The sequence below is a fragment of the Heterocephalus glaber genome, unplaced genomic scaffold, assembly GCF_053883595.1.
Source record: "Heterocephalus glaber isolate CG9 unplaced genomic scaffold, H.glaber_assembly_v1.0 deba00001729, whole genome shotgun sequence".
In the NCBI taxonomy this organism is placed as follows: domain Eukaryota; kingdom Metazoa; phylum Chordata; class Mammalia; order Rodentia; family Bathyergidae; genus Heterocephalus; species Heterocephalus glaber.
This window is the reverse complement of record NW_028258440.1, coordinates 127,274-146,468: the sequence shown is the minus strand read 5'-3', so window position 1 is coordinate 146,468 and position 19,195 is coordinate 127,274. Positions and strand designations below refer to the sequence as shown.

The window sequence follows — 19,195 nt, the reverse complement described above, 5'->3', positions numbered from 1 at the left end:
AATTTCCTTGTCCTTCCTTGCTCTAGACTCTTTTTTGCTTTTTGTGTTTTGTTTTTTGGTTTTTTGAGACAGGGTTTCCCTGTATAGTTCAGGCTGACCTTGAACTCACTATGTTAATCAGGCTGGCCTCAAACTCATGGAGATCCTCCTGGCTCAGCCTCCCAAGTGCTGGATTACAGCCTTGTGCCACCATACCCGGTTTGCTCTAAACTCTTAGTCTGGTTTGAGGGGCTGTATGAATTGCAGCTACTCCAGTTTACCAGCTGAAATCAGTGTTAAATGGAGGTCTTTAGTGCCTCAACCTAATTGGTGATATTCCAAAAATTTGTCAGTGCCACAACAGCTTTTACCAACCAAGGCTCTTGTTAGATTCCTCTTTCCAGACTTCTTTCATAGCGGAAATACTGTGCTGTCACTGTTTTCCTCTGTCTCTTAGGTGGTAAGGGCTGGAGTTGGTCTCATCCACCTTGGCATCCCTGAGGTTTGCAATGTGCCTGATATATTGTGGATACTCATGTTGACCTTTAGAGTTGTCTGCTCACTATCTGCTTTGCCCACTTGACTGGGAGCTTATTGGGGACAGCCACAGTCAACTTTGTACTTCTGTATTCTCATGTCCTAGCCTCATGCTGTGCAAATGCCATCATTCAGGAAATGTCTGTTGAGTAAACAGTCCCCCCTTTGGTAAAATCTGTGTCAGCCACTTCAGGAAAACTGCAGAGTTCACTAGGCAATGCCACTGACAATCATGGGATTAGGACTGACTGTTGTGCATAGTCTCTATATAGGTGTACTGATTTTAACTGAGGTTGGCTTGAGAAGCATCTTATGAGGTGAGTAGAGAACACTGTCTAGTTCTCCCATTAACTTGAGGCAAGAGCTGGGGACTGGAGGATGTGGCAAATCCCAGGATTCGTTATCAGCAAGACTTCAGCTACATTCTCATTTACTGACAGTCTAGACCTATAGTCCCTTCAGCCGTATACTCTCAACATTCCCATTCAGACATGTGGCGTAGTTCGTTCGTTTTGGTAGCCTTTGGAGTGATGTCCTCTCTTGTTCATTCTTGCCATGGCTTGTTTTGGAAAAAGTAAGGAGTACGAAGCATAACTGCAGTCATTTGGCGGTAGAGCAGAGAATAGATATCATTTTAATTGCCTGGAGTACTTTCTGCAGGAGTAGGAACCTATCCCCATTGCCACACTAACTAGACTCTGGGCAAGTGCTTTCTTCTTCCTGCCCTTTGAAATTCATTCATCTATACAATAAGGTGCTGGACTAGACTGAGTCTGTGGCAGGCCTGGCCAGAAATTTCTGTTCAGGGACCTGAACCTAGACTTTCTCCTGCCCCAATTCCTGGTCTAAACTTACAGAATCAAACTACAGAGAAATTGCCCTGTAATTCCTCATCCTCTCCATCTTATGATCATATTAATTTTTCAAAAAATCACTAAACAAGCACTTTATTCAGTTGCCTGCTAGATGTTAACACCGCGCATGAATGATTTTGTTTAACTATTTAAATAGCGGGTACATTTTCCATGCCTCAGGAGCTGGGGGCGGCCTCAGGAATGCCACAAGGGGCCTCTGACTTAGTGAGCCTTCGGGCAGAGCCAAGGATGGTTTTGACTTTCTGTTGTAGCAACCAGGGCACCTGTTCTCTTTGCACCTGTCAGGTTACAACACTGTTACAAAGGCAGTCTGGTCAACAAGCTAGAAAAAACTTGATCAAGGCAAAGGAAGGGTCTTAGGCATAGTATGAAGGGGGTAAAAAGGAAAGTCAGGAATTGTTTGTGACTACAGAAGATGGTCATGGAATGAGGCATGTGAGACAGTGCGGTTTACTGGAGGAACATGGAGTCATGAGCTATGGAAACTGGGGTAAGTTGCTTAACTTCTCTGAGCTCAGCTCCTTCAACTGTAAAACCTTCCTCCCTATGGTGGCTTGAATAGAGGAAATAAAGCAAGTTTGTAAAGAGACTAGAACATAGTAGGCAATCATAGATGTTAGTCACTATTATAAAGAATCCAGGATGTAGCCAGGAGTGGTGGAGCATGCACATAATTCCAGCACTCAGGAGGCTGAGGCAGGAGGATTGCTGTGAGTTCGAGGCCAGGATGAACTACATAGCAAGACCCTGTCTCTCACACACACACAAAGAATCGAGGATATGAGAGAAAAAAAGGTCAAAGGCCACTGAGTCAGCCGGGTGGGAAAATTTCAAGGGCACATTGGCAGGGGGTCTGTGCATGTGGGGGGATAAAGGCTAGATGGCATATCTTTGTATCTTGTTCTCAGTTTTTCTATGAAACTAAAAGTACTCTAACAAAAACAAAATATTTAAGAAAAATACTGGCTTGAGCCACCGCCCCCCCAAGAAATTCCAGCTCATATCTCAGGAGCCTACAGAGGATTTCTAGACTGTACTTCCTCATATCTCTGAACCTCCTTGCTCTTGGATATTTGTGTATGCCATTTTGCTTCCGTCCTGCATCAAACTCCAGTGATTTTTGCTCTTTTCCCCTGTTGGGGAAGTGTGCCAAAGAGCAACACTAATATTTCTTTAAACCTCAAAGACATATCACAATCACCAACTTACTTATCTTCTCTCTTCTTGGGCAAATTTGGAAGGCAGGTGGAACAAATATCCCTGAAAAAACCCCATGTTTTTAAAGTAAGCGTGGATGCCACAGCACACTTGGGAATGTTTCTTCACCATGGCGTAGATGATTTCACTGATTGGGATGAGTAAACCATGCCAGGGAAATCCCGCAATAACACATACTTAGGACATAGCTTGTATATAATTATCTTCCACTTCAGTCCATGTGATTTTGTACTTCAAACATGACAGGACCTATAATCCAGTCGAAAGTATTTTTCAAAATGTGCACAGCAAGAGGCAGGTATCCGGTACTGCTGTGCAGTGATTAAGAGCATGTATAGGAGGCATTCAGATCTGAGTAAAAATCTCATCTTGACACTTCCTAGCTGTGTGTGGCCTTGGGCAAGTTTGCTATGTGTCCCCATAGTTTTCTTATTTGTAAAATAGTGGCGATTGTGAAAACATTGTGGTTCTCTGCATCACTCCATAAAACGTTTTTCTTTTTGGAAGTACTGGAAATTGAACCCAGGACTGAGCTACATTCCTAGCCCCCCCCTTCTCTCTCTCATTCATTCAGGATCTCACTGAGGCACTGAGTTGCCCAGGCTGGACTCAAGTTTTTGATCCTCCTGCCTCAGCCTCCCAGGGTGCTGGAATTACAGATGTATGCCACCACACTGGACATCTGTCCCCTTGTGATTGTAAAGGACCAGTGAGTTTCAGGTCCAGTAGTACTCTTGTAGCCCCAGCATTAGCAAGGCTCTGAAAATAGGTGAGAAAAAACTGTTACAATTTAACCACCAGCAACCCAAACCACTTCTGTACCTTCAGTCATCTGCTATAGCTGCAGCATTTTTGGTAAAGTTGACCACAGTGAAAGTGATTTTGGCAGCCATATTGGCTGAAATACTGCACGACAAGCCAAGAGATCTTCTTCAGATTAAAACTGTAGAAGCTGGGAATGGTGGTGTATGCCTGTAGTCCCAGCACTTGGGAGGCTGAGGCAGGAGGATTGCCGTGAGTTTGAGGCCTTTATTGATAATAGTAATCCAATAGCTTTTTTTGAAAATAAATTTCTGTTCTTTATAGTACTGAATAGTGATTTGTTGTAACAGCATAGGTATTCCAGAAAACACCACTACAATTTCAAATACTGGGAGCCTGCTGCCATCATTCTGGGAATGTCAGTGTCTACCTGGTCAGCTCCCCCATTTCCCTGGATATCCTATCGCTTAACCTACTTATTTCCTGTGAGCTTCTTCTCCATACAGCCACCCACTCCAACAGTTACACACCAGACCTTGTAATCAGGAGAAACTTATCCTAATTTACTTAACATTTTTATTATAATTCCAAATTCTACTTTCTTTCTTCTTCCTTTTTTTTTTTCTAAATTTTTGAAATGGGATCTCATCATATTGCCCAGACTGACCTGGAACTAGAGATCTTCCTTCCACAGCCTCTTGTGGTCCATGAAGGTCCTTTCCCAAAGTCTCACAAAGTCAAAAGTATTTGCATAGTAATAGTCATTAACTGCCTTTTTGTATTCTTAATAATTTATTATTCTTTTTAAGAGACAAGATCTTGCTCTGCTGTCCAGGCTAGCTCCAAACTCCTGGTCTCAAGCAACCTTTCTGCCTCACCCAGGTATATGATCCCATGACTGGTTGCCCTTTTTTCCTTATGTGGACATTTTTACTGACAGTACAAAACCAATAGCAGTGGCCCTGAATTATACTAATGATCATTGTATTTTTCATTACCACACACTTGAAGAAAGAAAAAAGAAAAATTTGGGGGATGGAGGGAAGGGGAAACAAGGAATTGAAATGTGTCATGTATGTGTACCAGTTCCCTACAGTAAATGTAATCATTATGTACTGCAAACGCGTACTAATAAGTGAAAAAAAGAAAAACATCCAAATTTACCCGATCAAGCAGTAAAAAGATTTAACTATTATATCTCAACCCTTGAATATAGGTCTTATTACTATGCTGTGTGGCAAAATAGGAAATAGGCCTAGAGCACTCTGCATACAAAGGTATAATGGCTGTCTTAAAAACCAATTTGCTTAGTTGAGTTGCAAACTAAACTGAACTCGTTTTTCATGGAAGTCCATTTTGCAGTGAAGAATAAGTAGCAAACGGTGGTTATTCAGAAGAGATTTGACAGATTCTTTTCATAAGAGAATGAAGTGAGCTTGTCACTTTAAGAGAACAATCTTTGTTTCCATTGTTGTCTAGCAAAAAAGATGAGAATCAAAAAATTCCCATTAGATTTGAGGACATGAAGATCCTGCTGACCTTCTCAAAAGCTTTCAGTGGGTGGTGGGGGTGGAATACAGATGAAGGTAGATTGAGAAAAGAGTGGGAAGTGAAAAATGAGGCAGTAAGAATATAGAACACTTTGGAGAAGTTTATTTTTTTATTTTTTGTCTTTTTTGTTTTGTTTTGTTTTTTTTGGCACCAGGGACGAAACTCGGGAGCTCGAGCTTGCAAGGCAGGCAGCAGAACCACTGAGCTAAATCCCTGGCCCCTGAAGAAGTTCAATAATGAGGGGGGGGGAAAGAATGATAGTTGGAGAGGGGAGAGGGGTCAAGGAAAATTATTTTAAAGATACAAGAGACTTGAGCCTGTGTAAGTGATTGTGGGACAGAGAAAGTATAGAGGAGTGGCCGAGGGTACTCAAGAGAGAATAATGGGCAAGATTCAGAAGAGTTTGGGATCTGGAGCTCAACTGCTACTGATGGTAGTGGACATATATGGGTCCTGAACTCCGGACCCTGCACTTGCAAGGCAGGCGGTGGAACCATTGAGCTAAATCCCGGCCCTGGATGTACATGTTTGTGGTTTGGTTAAGGGGCAGAAATGTGTGAAGTTGTTTCAAAGTGGGAAATCAAACACACCAGGGAAACAGAATAGCCTTGTCAGGCAGTCTTGAACTCAGGCATTCCCATTGCTTCTACCATCTATAAACTGTAGTTCCAAGCTAAGCATGGCCCACAGCTGTAATCCTGGTACTCAGGAGGCTGAGGCAGGAGGATGGTAAGTTCAAGGCCAACCTGAGAAAATTAGTGAATTCAAGGCCAACTTAGATGACACAGCAAGACACTGTCTCTAATAGAATTGCTAGTTCTCAACTCTGTCTTTGCCTCCAGTCCATGGACTTCCTCTGCCCTCCAGACGCACACATCTAACTGACCACCTGAGTGTCACACGGGCATTTCCCTCACCACATCCAAAGTCAAAGTCATGATCTTCTCTCCCAAACCAGGTCCTCCCTTATCCCAGGGAATGACACCATTATGCATTTTATCATGCAAGACAGCACCCTAGAGGAGTCATCTTTGTCTTGTCCATTTTCTCCACGGTCTATATTCAATCAATCACCAATTCATCTTGATTTTATTTCCTTAACATATCTTTTTGTTTTGTTTTGTTTTGCTTTTTTGAGACAGGGCCTCACTTTGTAGTCCAGGCTAGCCTTGAACTCACAGCGATCCTCCTACCTCAGCCTCCCAAGCACAGGTGTGCACCACCACATCTGGCTCCTTAACATATCTTAAATCTATCTGCATCATTCCATTCCTCGATGGTGCTTAGTTCAGAGCCAGTGTTATGTTTCATTTTGTTCCAGCCCCTGACCTGCACTACCTCCTGCCTTCCTCTCTCATTCTATATTCCATTTTCCATAAGGGATCTTGGGGTGCTGGGGGTTGAACCCAGGGCCTTGCACATGCTAGGAAAGCTCTGTACCACTGACCTACATCCTCAAACCTGAGCAATTTTTCAAAAGTAAATATGTCATAACTCTAATGACCTTCAAAGGCCTTTCAGTGACCTTAGGGTAAAGAACAAAATCTATAGCTCTTCCCCTTTCCTTCTATTTTACTCCACCTTTTGCCACAAAGCTCTTATTCCCAATCCTGCCCATTCTCCCTTACTTTTTTGTTTTTTACTTTTCATCTTCCAACAGTCTATATATTTCACTCTGATTATTATTTATTTTCTGACTTCCCCTTCTAGATGCAAGTTCCATGAGACAATGGATCATTGTTATTTATGTAACTATATCTCTATTTGAGGGCGAATTGGCCCTCTCTGTATGTTGAAGAAGTCCTAACCCCTAATACCTCAGAATCTAATCCCATCTGACCGGTGTCCTCATGAGAAGAGGAGATTAGGACGCAGACATACAGAGAAGGGGCATGGAAAGTAAGAAAACATGGCTGTCTGCAAGACAAGCAGAGAGAGCTCTGGAGAAACCTGGCGGCTCACTGTTGACCTCAGACTGCCCAGCCTATAAGAAAATCAATCGCTATTGTTTCAGCCACTCAGTGTGTGGTATCTTGTTATTGGGCAGCCCTAGAAACGAACAGAATCCCAAATACCCGGACTGGCTCCTGATGCATCATGAGGACTTAGTAAATATTTGGCAAAAGAATAGACCAGTGTGGGGCCCTGCGTGTTTTGGGCCCCGCTGCCCTCTCTGACCTCATCCCTTGCAGTTTTTCTGTTTGATCTTTCAACTCTATCCAAACAGGACTTTTCTGACCTCCTGGAATATGTCCTACTCTTTCCCTTCTCAAGATTTTGCATACTGTTCTCTCTGCCCGGGACCTGCTCCCCTTGTCTCAACCTCTCCTTCAATTCCAGCACCACAATTACCTACTATTCACCCTTCAGGTTTCAAATTAAATTCAAACAATACTTTTTCAAATATGCTAATTGACGTGTAATGCACATACTATAAACCGTACTTATTTAAAGTGTGCAATTTACGTTCTGACATATGCATACATCATGAAGCCATCACCACAATCAAGATAGCGAACGGTTCCATCACCCCCAAAACTTTCCCAGTGCCTCTTTATCATCCCTTCCCTTCACTCCCCTCTCCTACTCTCATGCAGGAAGATACTGATCTGCTTTCGGTGACTATAGTTTAAATTGCATTTCCTAGAGCTTCACATAATGGAATGAATAATATACTATATACTTTGAATTTTGTTCTGATTTCTTTGACTTAGCACAAGTATTTTGAAGTTCATCTATGTCGTGTGTATCAGAAGTTCATTTCCTTTTACCACTGAGCAGTATTCCATTGTAGAGCTATACCAGCTTATCCACTTACCAGTTGGTGGGCATTTGTGCTATTTATAGTTTATGACTATTACAAATAAAACTTCTATGACCTTTTATGTACAATCAACTTTAATCCTATTATTTCTTCAGGGAAATATTTTTGGCTTCCATATTAGGTTAGATTCCCTTGTTCTGCTCTCTCATCTATTCATCTCTTCCTATCTGGATGCGTCTGTTCTGCTTAGAAGGAATATTGTGTTGGCTTGGAAGAAAGTCTCAGATAAATCACTCAGAATAGAGAGATCCACAGTGAGACAAGGGGAAATTTTTTTTTTCTTGAGTAGGATGGGGATAAGAGGTAAGACAAAGCAAAATATTTGGACATTTATAGTATAATTTGACAAATACATGGTATGTGGACAATTTTAAGTGCATTGGGCTGGCTGGTAGAGCACTTGCCCTGGGTTCAACCTCCAGCACTATAAAGAAAAAAACCCTATTGGTTCAAGTGTATTGGGCTTTTTGCTAGAGATTGGTAGGACATAATAAGATCAATTTTAACTACATTGTTTTTTGTGGTGCTGAGGATAGAACCCAGAGCCTTGTGCATGGTAGGTAAATGTTCTACCACAGAGCTACAACTCTAGCTCACTGATTTTTTTCTTTGCCTTTCTTTCTGTTTTTAGACAGGGTCGTGATAAATTGCCTAGAGCTGGCCTTGAGCTCAAGATCCTCCTATCTCAGCTGCCTGAATGCTAAGATTACAGGTGTGTACTACCAGATCCTGTTTAAATGGTTTTTAAAATAAAGGGTCTACTAGTATGATTTCTGCTTGTTGTGGAGTTCTACCATTTATGCAACTTTCCTATACTTTATATTATTTATTTTTGAGACAAGGACTTGTTCTGTAGTTCAGTCTCGCCTTGAACTCACTGTGTAGCTCATGCTGGCTTCGAACTCTCAGTGATTGTCCTGCCTCAGCCTCCCAGGTGCTAAGATTACAGGGATGCACCACCACATCCGGCAACTTTCCTACACTTTAACCAAATATTAAGTAGCTATGACTTTCTACTCGTCCGTCCCACTGTTCTTGCATCCACCTCCTCCTCCTTCTCCCACTACTTCTATCTGTTGCTCTCACAACCCTCTCTTCCTCTGTGACTGGCCACTGTACCAAGCGGCCCAGGACCTGGCTACGAAATGGAGGTGAGAGTCCTACCCAGCCGCCTGGCTCAAGTTCTAGGCATACAATCCTGCTGGTCCTAAAAATATACCAACCATTGGCAAGTGGCTGGGCTATTTTCAACCTTGGGGGCCTCAGGAATCAACAGATTCATGCCAGGCTGGAAGGCAAAAAGCAAGCCCTTACTGAGGGGCTTCAGATAAAAACAGGCGATTTTCAAGTGTCCATTCACTGGCGTTGCCTTGTTACTGTTTCACTTTTTAGGCTTAATGACATTTTCCAGTGAACCTGGAATGGCACGTGACGCTATTGTGAGGCTAGAACAAGGAGCCAGGAGAACTTTTTTTTCCTCCAAATTTCCCAATTCCATATAATTCTGGAGTGACAGGAGCTATGAAGTGGCCCTGAGAGACTCCTGCTTTCTCTATAGTTTCAGGCTTAAACATCATACATGTATAGAAAGTGGGTCATGGTGCCTGTTTCTACTAGAAAAATTCAAGTACTATTATTATCATTCCCATTTTATGAAGGAGGTAACCTGAGGAAGGGACATGTTAAATAATTTACCCAAGCTCATTCAACTAGAAAGTGGAAAAGGTGGAGCCAGGATGCATTCTCAGATCTGACAGGTCCCAAAGCTTATGATCTTAGTTACTAGTATCTCTGAATCTGTGCTTCTCAAGTTGTCTCCCAGGGTGGCATTAAGTGGACGACCACCTTGTAACCACATACTGTCACGCAATTTCAGAATTGGCATCACTGTTTACAATCCTAATATACCAGAGCTTTTAATTGTTATTTTAATTGTTATTGATCCAAGAGAAAAGAGCAGAGGTTGACCTAATGCTTAAATGAATATCTGCTCCAAACAAAGTCAGATAATATCACAGTTAATACAGAGGCAGTGTTTTAATAAGGCACATACTGATATTCCCAGTGAGGAAAGTGGTTTTGTTTCAGGAAAAAAACACCATCCATCATATTAAAATAGTCTAAGTAATTTGAGTTGTATTGACTTTTGGGTTTTATTTACATTTAATATGCAAACTTATTCTGGCATTATAGCTATTTAACTGCTGTAAGCATAAGCAGTTTATTTCTCATTTTATGTTGTCATATATTTAAGTAACGCTAAAACACAACGTCAACATTGAGGGTCTGAAGGAATTCTTCTCTGATAGTAAGTGACCACACATTGCTTATATTTGGGAAGTTGCTGTACAGGGCATGGAAGACTGTAAAGAGCTGCATGGCTGTCCAGAAACGCTTATTATTAGAATCTTTTTGTTGTTGTTGTTATTACCTTGGTGATACCTCACGGTTCAAGGTGACCCTGGCTTCCCTTCAACCAGTGGAGCATGTATGCAATAAGGGTATGAATCTTTGGCATTCCTTGACTATTCAATCTAGTTACTGTATCTTAGTCATTTGTGTTTTCTGCTGTTGGTAATAGCTTGCATCATTTTCTTTGTTGTTTCTGAAGCAGTGGGAGTACTTAAGGTGAGGAAGGAGAAGAAAGGGACACTTTCTATTTTCTTTTTCCTCTAAATTGCCTGTCATTTCCTTTTTATGTATTTGTCTCCTTTCAAACCTAAATGTCATTATGACATTAAGCAAAGGTGGTTCAGAAATATTCTCCATTTTCTATCCTTCCAAAAATAAAGAAATGGAATGAAATCAAAACTACTCACTCTATCTCAAGTGTAAAGGAAAGTGTTTCGACTCCAAGTCTGGCTTTTCCATGTACAAGCTATTTGATCTGAACGTCAGCTTCCTTATATCCAAAATGAGGGTGAGATGATATTTTTTTATTTCAGAGGTGTACTGAAGATGAAAGTAAATGAAATAATGTGGGTAAATCATGTAGTCTGCCTATCACAAACACAATACTCAAAAAAGACATCATTATCATCTTCAAATCTCTCCCTTAGCACTGCACAATGTTTCATTAACTTGCTATTTCCCTCTGATCAAGGCTATTTTATTCTTTTTGTCCTCATTCTTTCAAAGTAGACATGTGGAAAATGCTGAAGATATAATATTAAGCCAAAAAAAAGAAAAGAAGCGAAATAAAAGTGTGGTTGCCAGGAGCTTGTAACCAGGGCCGGGACCTTTGTCTTATTCACTGCTGCATATTCAGTGCCCAAACAATGAGTGCCCTGATATGTAGTATGACAAAAAATACCCGTAGCTTGAATGAAGGAGCTGTGAGAGTCTGGACACAGCTGACCAAGGACTGAAGCAAGCATCCAAAAGCGAAAACCATTGAATTGAGTTAGAGCAAAGGCCTATGGGTGACTCTTCCTTTCTCACCTCCTTTCTTTCCTTCTCTCTTTCTGAAAGCTTTCACAATTAAAACATGGAAAAATAAATGCATTTTGTTTACCTTACAGAAAAGTACGCATATTTCAGACCAAAGGAGCCACAAATGTATTATTAGATTATAATCTGAATTAAGCAGGCTTTACTGGGCATGTTCCATGGTCTTTTTATTATACTCTAAAGAAGAAATATCCAGAACACTTTGAAGCATTCTTGCTTGTCAAATAACCATAAAATAAAGGAACAATTTGGCAATGGGTGAAATGTCATATGCATGCTTCAACAAGTGAACCTAATACAGCTGTTGTGGAGAGCTTGATAAGTGAATTTATTAGAATTTGTTCTTGATACAATTTAGTTTTAGTATATAGACAATGGGCCATACTCTAAGCTTTTGTATTTAAACTCTTGAAGTCTTAGATGTACTTTGAAATAGCTCAACCTTTTCATGAGGAAACTAGGCCCAGTGTGGGGATGTGACTTGCTCAAAGTCATGTTTGTATTTTTATGCCTCAATATTCTTATCCCAGTGTTTTGAGTTTTCAGAGATTTGACACACCTTCTAGTTTCTCAAATTCACCACGTGCAAACTGGAGGTAACTATGGGAACTACCTCGTTCAAGGGTGTTGTTAAGAATTAGATTAATTAACTCAACCTTCGATGACTTTTTTTTTTTTGTAACAGGGTCTCACTATGTAGTTCAAACTGGCCTTGAACTCTCAGTGATCCTCCTGCCTCAACTTCCCACGTGCTGGGATTATGGCCATGAGCCGCCATCACACCCAGCCTACTATCTTTGTTGTAATACTCACTAAGTCATGGATCTTCTCCATAAACTTGGCAGGCAGGCAGCACAGGTCTTTCTGTCATTTTATTTTATTTTATTTTATTTCATTTATTTATTTTTTTGGTACTGGGGATCGAACTCAGGACCTTGTGCTTGTGAGGCAGGCGCAGTGCCACTGAGCTAAATCCCCAGCCCTTTCTGTCATTTTACCTGTGAAAATATGGAAAGGCAGAAGGGTGAAATGGCCCATCTGGTTTGTAAGTTGCACAGTCACATCTGGAACTCTGATATTCTGTGTCCATTGCATTGACTGACACCTTCAGAATTCTTTTTAACACTAAAGTCCAGTGGTTACTATTTAAAGGACTCTCATGGTCAGCCTTGGAAAAACTTGCAGCCTGTTTTATCTCAGAGAACAAGAAAGTAGCAAAGGGTAGGGTTTACACTAGATGACACTAAAGGGATCCAGCGTTAGTGAACCAGCCCTGTTTTATTTTTATGTGTTTGTTTTATTTTGTTTTGTTTTGAGATAGGGTCTTGCTATGTAGTCTTGGCTAGCCTTGACTTCACTATATAGCCCAGGCTGACCTGGAACTCTCGGTGATCCTCCTGCCTCAGCCTTCCGAGTGCTGGGATCACAGGTGTGCAAAACCAGTCCTGTCATGCCTGATGCATACAGTAGTTTGTCCATCATTGAAGCAATGAACTTTGCAAAGGAGAGTTTATTTGCAAGGCAGCTGAGTGGAGTTAGGAGACCCAGATCTCAAATCCATCTAGCTGAGGACAGGCCTTCAGGATATTTATGGAATGAAGAAGCAGGGTGGTAGGTGAGAGTAGTGGTGCATACTCACAATTCCAGTGCTCAGAAGGCGGAGGAAAGAGGTTCACGAGTTTGAGTCCAGCCTGGGCTACATATTGAGTTTAAGGGCAGCCTGTAGTATATGGCAAGACCATATAGTTTCTTTCAAGGAAAGAAACAAAGAAAAGAAAATGGTGGTGTTTTCTTGATCTGAGGGTGGAGTTTGCATCATAACTCAGACATCAGAGCTGTTCTGTTATCTAGAGCCAAGGTATAAATGAAGCTAGTAGGAGACTGATAGCTCAGTGGTGTGGCCTCCAGAATTAGTGATTTGTGAAGGCGACTAAAAGCAGTAACTAACTACGGGGAAGCACGGGGGCTCCGAGTCACAGGAGGAGGAAGCACAAGGGTCGGTTAGTGTAAATGAGACCAGGCCAGCTGTGTCTGCTGGCTGGTAATGACCATGGTTAGGATTCTGCCCTCCCTTGGAGTCTTGGAGACTGAGATCTTACTCTTTTGATGGTTACACTGCTGAGAATCCTCTCAGGTGCTTCTGAGCTGTAAAAGATACAATCATAAACTTTTACTTTGGTAAATGCCAGCAGGTAGGTTGTGGCCCATAGAGCCTGGTTTTAGTCCCCCTTCATTTTGTGCCTTCCTCAATCTTAAGGGAATTTGGGCAGTGACTAATCTGGCTACTTCCTGCTCAATCAGGGCATAGATCTGGGTTAGAGGAATGAAACTGTTTAGCACTCATTTGGAAATATTCATGGATTCAGTGGCCAAGTAATGAACTCATATCTGAAGAAAAATAAAAGAATATGTATGAGGTAGATAGGCCAACCTTCCTTTACATTAGCTGTAACCCTGCAATACCACTAAAGTTACCACTACTGCTAATAGCTACCATTCACTGAGCAATTACTATGTGCCAAAGTGCTAAGGGCTTTTAAAATTGTGTTATCTTATTTACCATAATAGTCCTATGATGTAGGCACTTCATTATTCCCATCATAAGTGGGAATTTATAACACTGGTTGGTTATGGTAACAATAATACTAATAACTGTAATTTTTTGCACGTCATGGCAGTGCATGGTTGTAATCCCAGGACTTGGGAGGCTGAGGCTGGAGGATTACTATGGAGACACAGTTCTACCTGCAAGAGCCCATTTCTATTGAATACAAAAATGTAGGGACTTTTTTGAACAACTGTGAAAACTACTTTAAAACTGTTTTCCCTTTAACAAGCTTGACATTAAAGATGAAATCTATTTCATACTTTCTTCGACTTCCTGAGTGTTATGGCTTGTATCTAGATGTGCCCCCAAAGCCTCATGTACTCTAGGTGGGGCTTTTCCAAATTGGCTGGATCTAGGGTGTGTGATTCTGGGATTAAGGGTGTGTGGTACTAAATTAGTCCAGGGATTGGAATTAGCATAGCTGTGGTTGTGGGTAATGGAAGCCCCACCCTGGGTGTGGGTAGCACCAGTCAATAGGCTGATAGCCTGGATAGAATACAAATGGAGAGAGGGAAGGTAGGCTTGCTGCTTGCTGCCCCCCACAACATGAACTGTATCTCTTCTGCCATGCCCCTCTGCCATTTCACCCTGCCTTGGCGACTATGGGCTGAAACCTCTACAAACTGAGCTGAAATAAACTAACTTTTCCTCCTTTAACTTTGGGTATCAGGTTTTTTGTCTCAGGGATGAGAAAGTAACTAAGACGCCCAGAGCCTCACTTTTGTGCCATTTCCTTCATATTTGTTGTGCTTTCCAATCACATCTTTATTTTTGTGAGAGCTTTTTCTTGTTTTCTGTATGTAATATATTTCCTAATCTTTCTGGGGGTCCCTTTTGATCTTTTCATTGTCCGCTTGCTTCAGGATCAGATATTTCTTTTTTCATCTTGAACTTCTTTTATGTTGTTTTCCCTGAAATACTTGTTCCTTGGATAACCATTGATGTTTATGATTGGAGGACTTTGGTGAATACAAGAATAGCTTTGGGGGCTGGGGATGTAGTCCAGTGACAGAGCACTTGTCTGGCATGTGTGAGGCCCAGGGTTTGGGCGGGGGGGCAGTTGTCTCTGTCTCTAGTTACTCCAGCCCCAGCATTGCCTTCCATGAAACTACTGCCAACCTCTGTATAAGCAATGGGTTCCAGAGGAACCAGCTCAGGCCTCCTAGCCCCTCCTATGCCCAAAACAAGGAAGACTTTATTTTCAGTGTATTTTACCCCTGGGTGCTCGGTCTTTTCTTTTTGGCCCTCCAAGCCTGCTGTGGAGGTTGGAAGGAATGCCAAGCTCTCTGTATTTCTTCCTTGTCCAGGTACCAATTTCTCAGTGTGGTCCAAGGCAAATTATCTACCCTATAAAGGAGGCAGTGACTAGGATGGGAGCTGGTTATAAATGTTGCTTTTATATACCTAGGAAACGAGGGGGGGGGGCGCTTTCTGTCCCGGCTATTCCACCCTGACTTCTGTCCCTCAACCCACTCTGCTCTTGCTACCTGTTCACTTCAAGGCCTATGAGCCAGTCTCACGAGCTTACTGAGGCGAGTGGAGGGCCTTGCTCAATGTGGTGTCTCCAGAATCTAGAACAGTATTGGGCACAAAGTACTTATTTCCTAATGGGAACCAAATTATGAAAGGCCTTGGTGCCAACTTATTTTATCGTATGGAAAAGGAAGAGTTAGTGAAGATGTTTTTGAGCAGAGGCTTTGGAGCTTTGAAAGTTTGTTTTGACTGCAGAATGGGGAATTGTGAAGCTGGAGACTGATTAGATTTTCTTTCTTTCTTATTTTTTTTTGTTTTGGTACCGGGAATCGAACTCAGGACCTTATACTTGCCAGGGAGGTATGGTACCACTGAGCTACATCCTTGGCCCAGACTAGGTAGATTTTCAACTGAGAAATTATCCAAATGAGACAGGATGATAAATACTTAAGCTCAATGTGTCACAATGGTGATACAGACAAGGGGATTAATTCAGAAAAGATATTTATTGAGTACTTGGAGCAGTAGTTAGCAAGCTTCATCCTAGATGCTAGAGATACCGTAGTGAATAAAACAAAGTTTTAGTCTCATGGACCTCACATTCTGGTGGTGGAAGGAGGAAAAGGAAATAAAACAATTTCATGTGTGATCTACGTGATGTCATGGTAAATGCTAACAAAGCAGAATAAAGAGATAGGCAAAGTGAAATGGTATGGGTCAGAGACATATTTTTTTTTTTCTTTCTTTCTTTCTTTCTTTCTTTCTTTCTTTTGAAACAGGGTCTTGCTATGTAGTTCAGGCTGGCCTTGAACTCACTATGTAGCTCAGGCTGGCCTCAAACTCTCAGCCATCCTCCTGCCTCAGGCTGGGATTACAGGCATGTGCCACCTCTCCCGGCTTGCCCTTTTTTATTTTGTTGTTATTTTGAGACAGGGTCTTGCTAGGTTGCTAAATTGCCCAGGCTGGGCTCAAATTTGTAATCCTTCTGCCTCAGTCTCCCAGAGTGCTGGGATTACAGGTGTATCTCACCATCCCCAGCTTGAGAAATACTATTTTTGATTAGGTGTTCTATAAAGTAGTGAAGCAATGAGATAGTTAAAAGAAAACCTGAGAGAAGAGCATTCCAAGCAGAGAGAACAGTAAGTACAAAGGCTTCTCTCTAACATGTCGAAACTATTTAGAATTTATTTATTTGTTCTAGTTTTTTGAGACAGGGTCTTGATATGTATCCCACGCTGGCCTCGAACTCAGGGCAATCCTCCTGCCTCTGCCTCCCGAGTGCTGGGACTACAGGAGTGTGCCACCAGACCCGGCTAGAATTTAGATTCAGTGTACCATTCAGTAATAAACAGGTGATCTCAAATTGGCTGGTTGGTTGGTTCTAGAATCTGAACTGACCTTTAACAGAAATGACTTCTTTCAAGGCAGGGCAATCAATACAAGAAGAAATTCCAAGAAGATAATGCAGACCAAGGAGAGTAAGACACACCTGCAAAGGGGCCCAGAGGCCAGAAAGTGGGAGGAGTTCAGCTAAATATGGGAGACAGTGTCGGTCTGGACAAAGATCCCCATTTTGAAGACAGACGTTCTTTCAGATGTTTCAGTCATATTGTGGTAGGCAGAACCATAGTCCCTTATGACATCTGTAAATATGTCATAGTACATGGCAAGGGGGAATCAGGGTTGTAGATGGAATTAAAACTGCTAATCAGCTATTGTTGAGATTAGGAAATTATCTGGGGTTATTCAGATGGGGATGAGCCCAATATAATCACAAGTGTCCTTGTAAGTAAAAGAAAGAAGCAGGAGAGTCTGTGTCAGTGATTTGATGTGTGAAAGGCTTGACCTGAACCTTTGAAGACAGGAGAAGAGGGTCATGAGACAGGAATGTGGAATGTGGTGGCCTCTAGAAGGTGGACAAAGCACCGAAATGGATTCTCTCCTGGCACCTTTACAGGGCAGTGAAGCCTTGCACCTTGAGACAGACTAGCGAGCATAAATATAGTAAGGATGGTCAGAAGATCAAAAGCCTTCCTCTCTCTGGCTTCACATTACTCATCAAGAAAATGATGGCTGTTTATTAGGTTGATGGTCAGCAGAATTTTTTTTTTTTTAGCAAAACATTTTTTAGTCCTTGCAAAGGTAAATTTTATGTGTTGAGTTGCCTGGGCCACAGGGTCAAGGATGCTTGATGAAGCATTGTTATGAATGTGCCTGGGAGGATATTTTTGGCATGGGATTAGTATTTAAATTAGTGGATTGAGGAAAGCAGACAGCCTTTGCTAACGTGGGTGGGTCTCATCCAATCAGTTAAAGGCCTAAATAGAACAAGAAAGCTGCCCCTCCCCAGGAGTAAGAGAATTCCTCTTGGTTGGTGGTCGGTGACCTGGTAGATTGGCTTTTTTTCCTGCCTTTGAACTCAAACTGAAACATATTCCTGGGTCCCAGCTTGCCAACTCACCCTGCAGATCTTGAAGCTCATCAGTCTCAAAATCGCACAAGCCAATTCACTATGATAAATATTTTTCTTTATATATTTATAGCCTTTTTTTGTTTCTCTGGAGAACTCTGACTTATAATACAGCCCGCGAGCCCAATATGGATAATAGATAAAAGTGAAGATGCTTCAGCTGTCACAGCATTGGGAAGGCCTGAAGCCCCATCCATTCTGAGCCTCTCTACCTCTGAGCTCCAGACCTTTGGTGAAAACCATCTATAGTCACCACTTAGCTCTTATACGTGATGAGTTTGTTTCTTTTTCTCTTCACAGTGTAAATTGGAAAGCACATGTATTTCAGCTTACTGTTATCTTCATACCCACTTACATCAGTTTCCTATTGCTACTGTGACAAATCATCACAAAATCAGTAGCTTAAAACAATAGCTTTATTATCTTCAGCTATGTAAGTCAGAGTTTAAAAATGGGTCTGGCTAGGGTGCAATCCAAGTGTCTGCAGGGCAATGTTCTTCCTGGAGGCTCCGGGGAGAATCTATTCTCTTGGCTTTTCTGCTTCTGGAGGTCACCTTCCTCATCCCTTGGTCATGACCTCTTTCTTCATCTTCAAAGCTAAGCAGTATACCATCTTCAAATCTCTTTCCAATTATGACTCTTTACTCTTTTGAACCCCCCTTCTCTTATAGGACTCTTATGATTATATTGCACGTACCCGAAAAATCCAGGATAATCTCCTGGTGTCAAGATCAGATGGTTACCAACACTAATTCCACCTGTAACCTTAATCCCCCCTTGCCATGTGCCATAACGTAGTCACTGGTTCTGGGGATTGAGATGTCTCTATATTGGGGGGGGCATTATTTTGCCTGCTATACCAATCCTTAATGATGGTCACTATTAATAGTTTATTCCAGAAATAACCCATGTATATACAAGTATTCATTCATGTGCAACACACTCAAGCATGCATATAGATGTTTTGTTTTTTGGTACCAGGAATAGAACTCAGGGCCTCACACTTGCCAGGCAGGTGCTGTGCCACTGAGCTACCATGCAGATGTTTTTAGGTGCAATATTGTTCCATAATTTTCTTTTCCTTTAAACAAAATACATTTTGAATTTTTCTATATGATCCCCTATAGAGTCTCCTAATTTTTTTCATATAAACAAGAGAATTATTACTTTTTTGTGGGGCTGAGGATCGAACATAGGGCCTTCATAGGAGAATATATCCTCACTCACCTTTTTTGTTTTGAGACAGGGCCTTACTAAGGCACTAAATTGCCCAGGCTGGGCTCAAAGTCACAATTCTCCTGCCACAGCTTCCTGGAGAGCTGGGATTACAGGTGTGAGTCACTATGTTCACCTCAAGAATTATTACTTTTAGCCTTAAAGGAGATTTGTTACAGTAACAAGGTTCATCAAGATGAGTCCCACCTTATTGACAGTCTTTTTTTCTTTTT

At 41.7% G+C, this 19,195-nt stretch overlaps 1 long non-coding RNA gene across 1 annotated transcript in view; it reads left to right on the top strand.

Moving 5' to 3' along the window:
• The first annotated feature begins 1,681 nt into the window (after nucleotides 1-1,681).
• Nucleotides 1,682-19,195, top strand: part of LOC147821566 (uncharacterized) — a 35,774-nt gene continuing 18,260 nt past the window's right edge. Inside the window, exons 1-2 of the long non-coding RNA XR_015446834.1 lie at nucleotides 1,682-1,881; nucleotides 8,378-8,458. This is a non-coding gene — a long non-coding RNA (uncharacterized LOC147821566). The remainder of the gene's footprint in view (nucleotides 1,882-8,377; nucleotides 8,459-19,195) is intronic.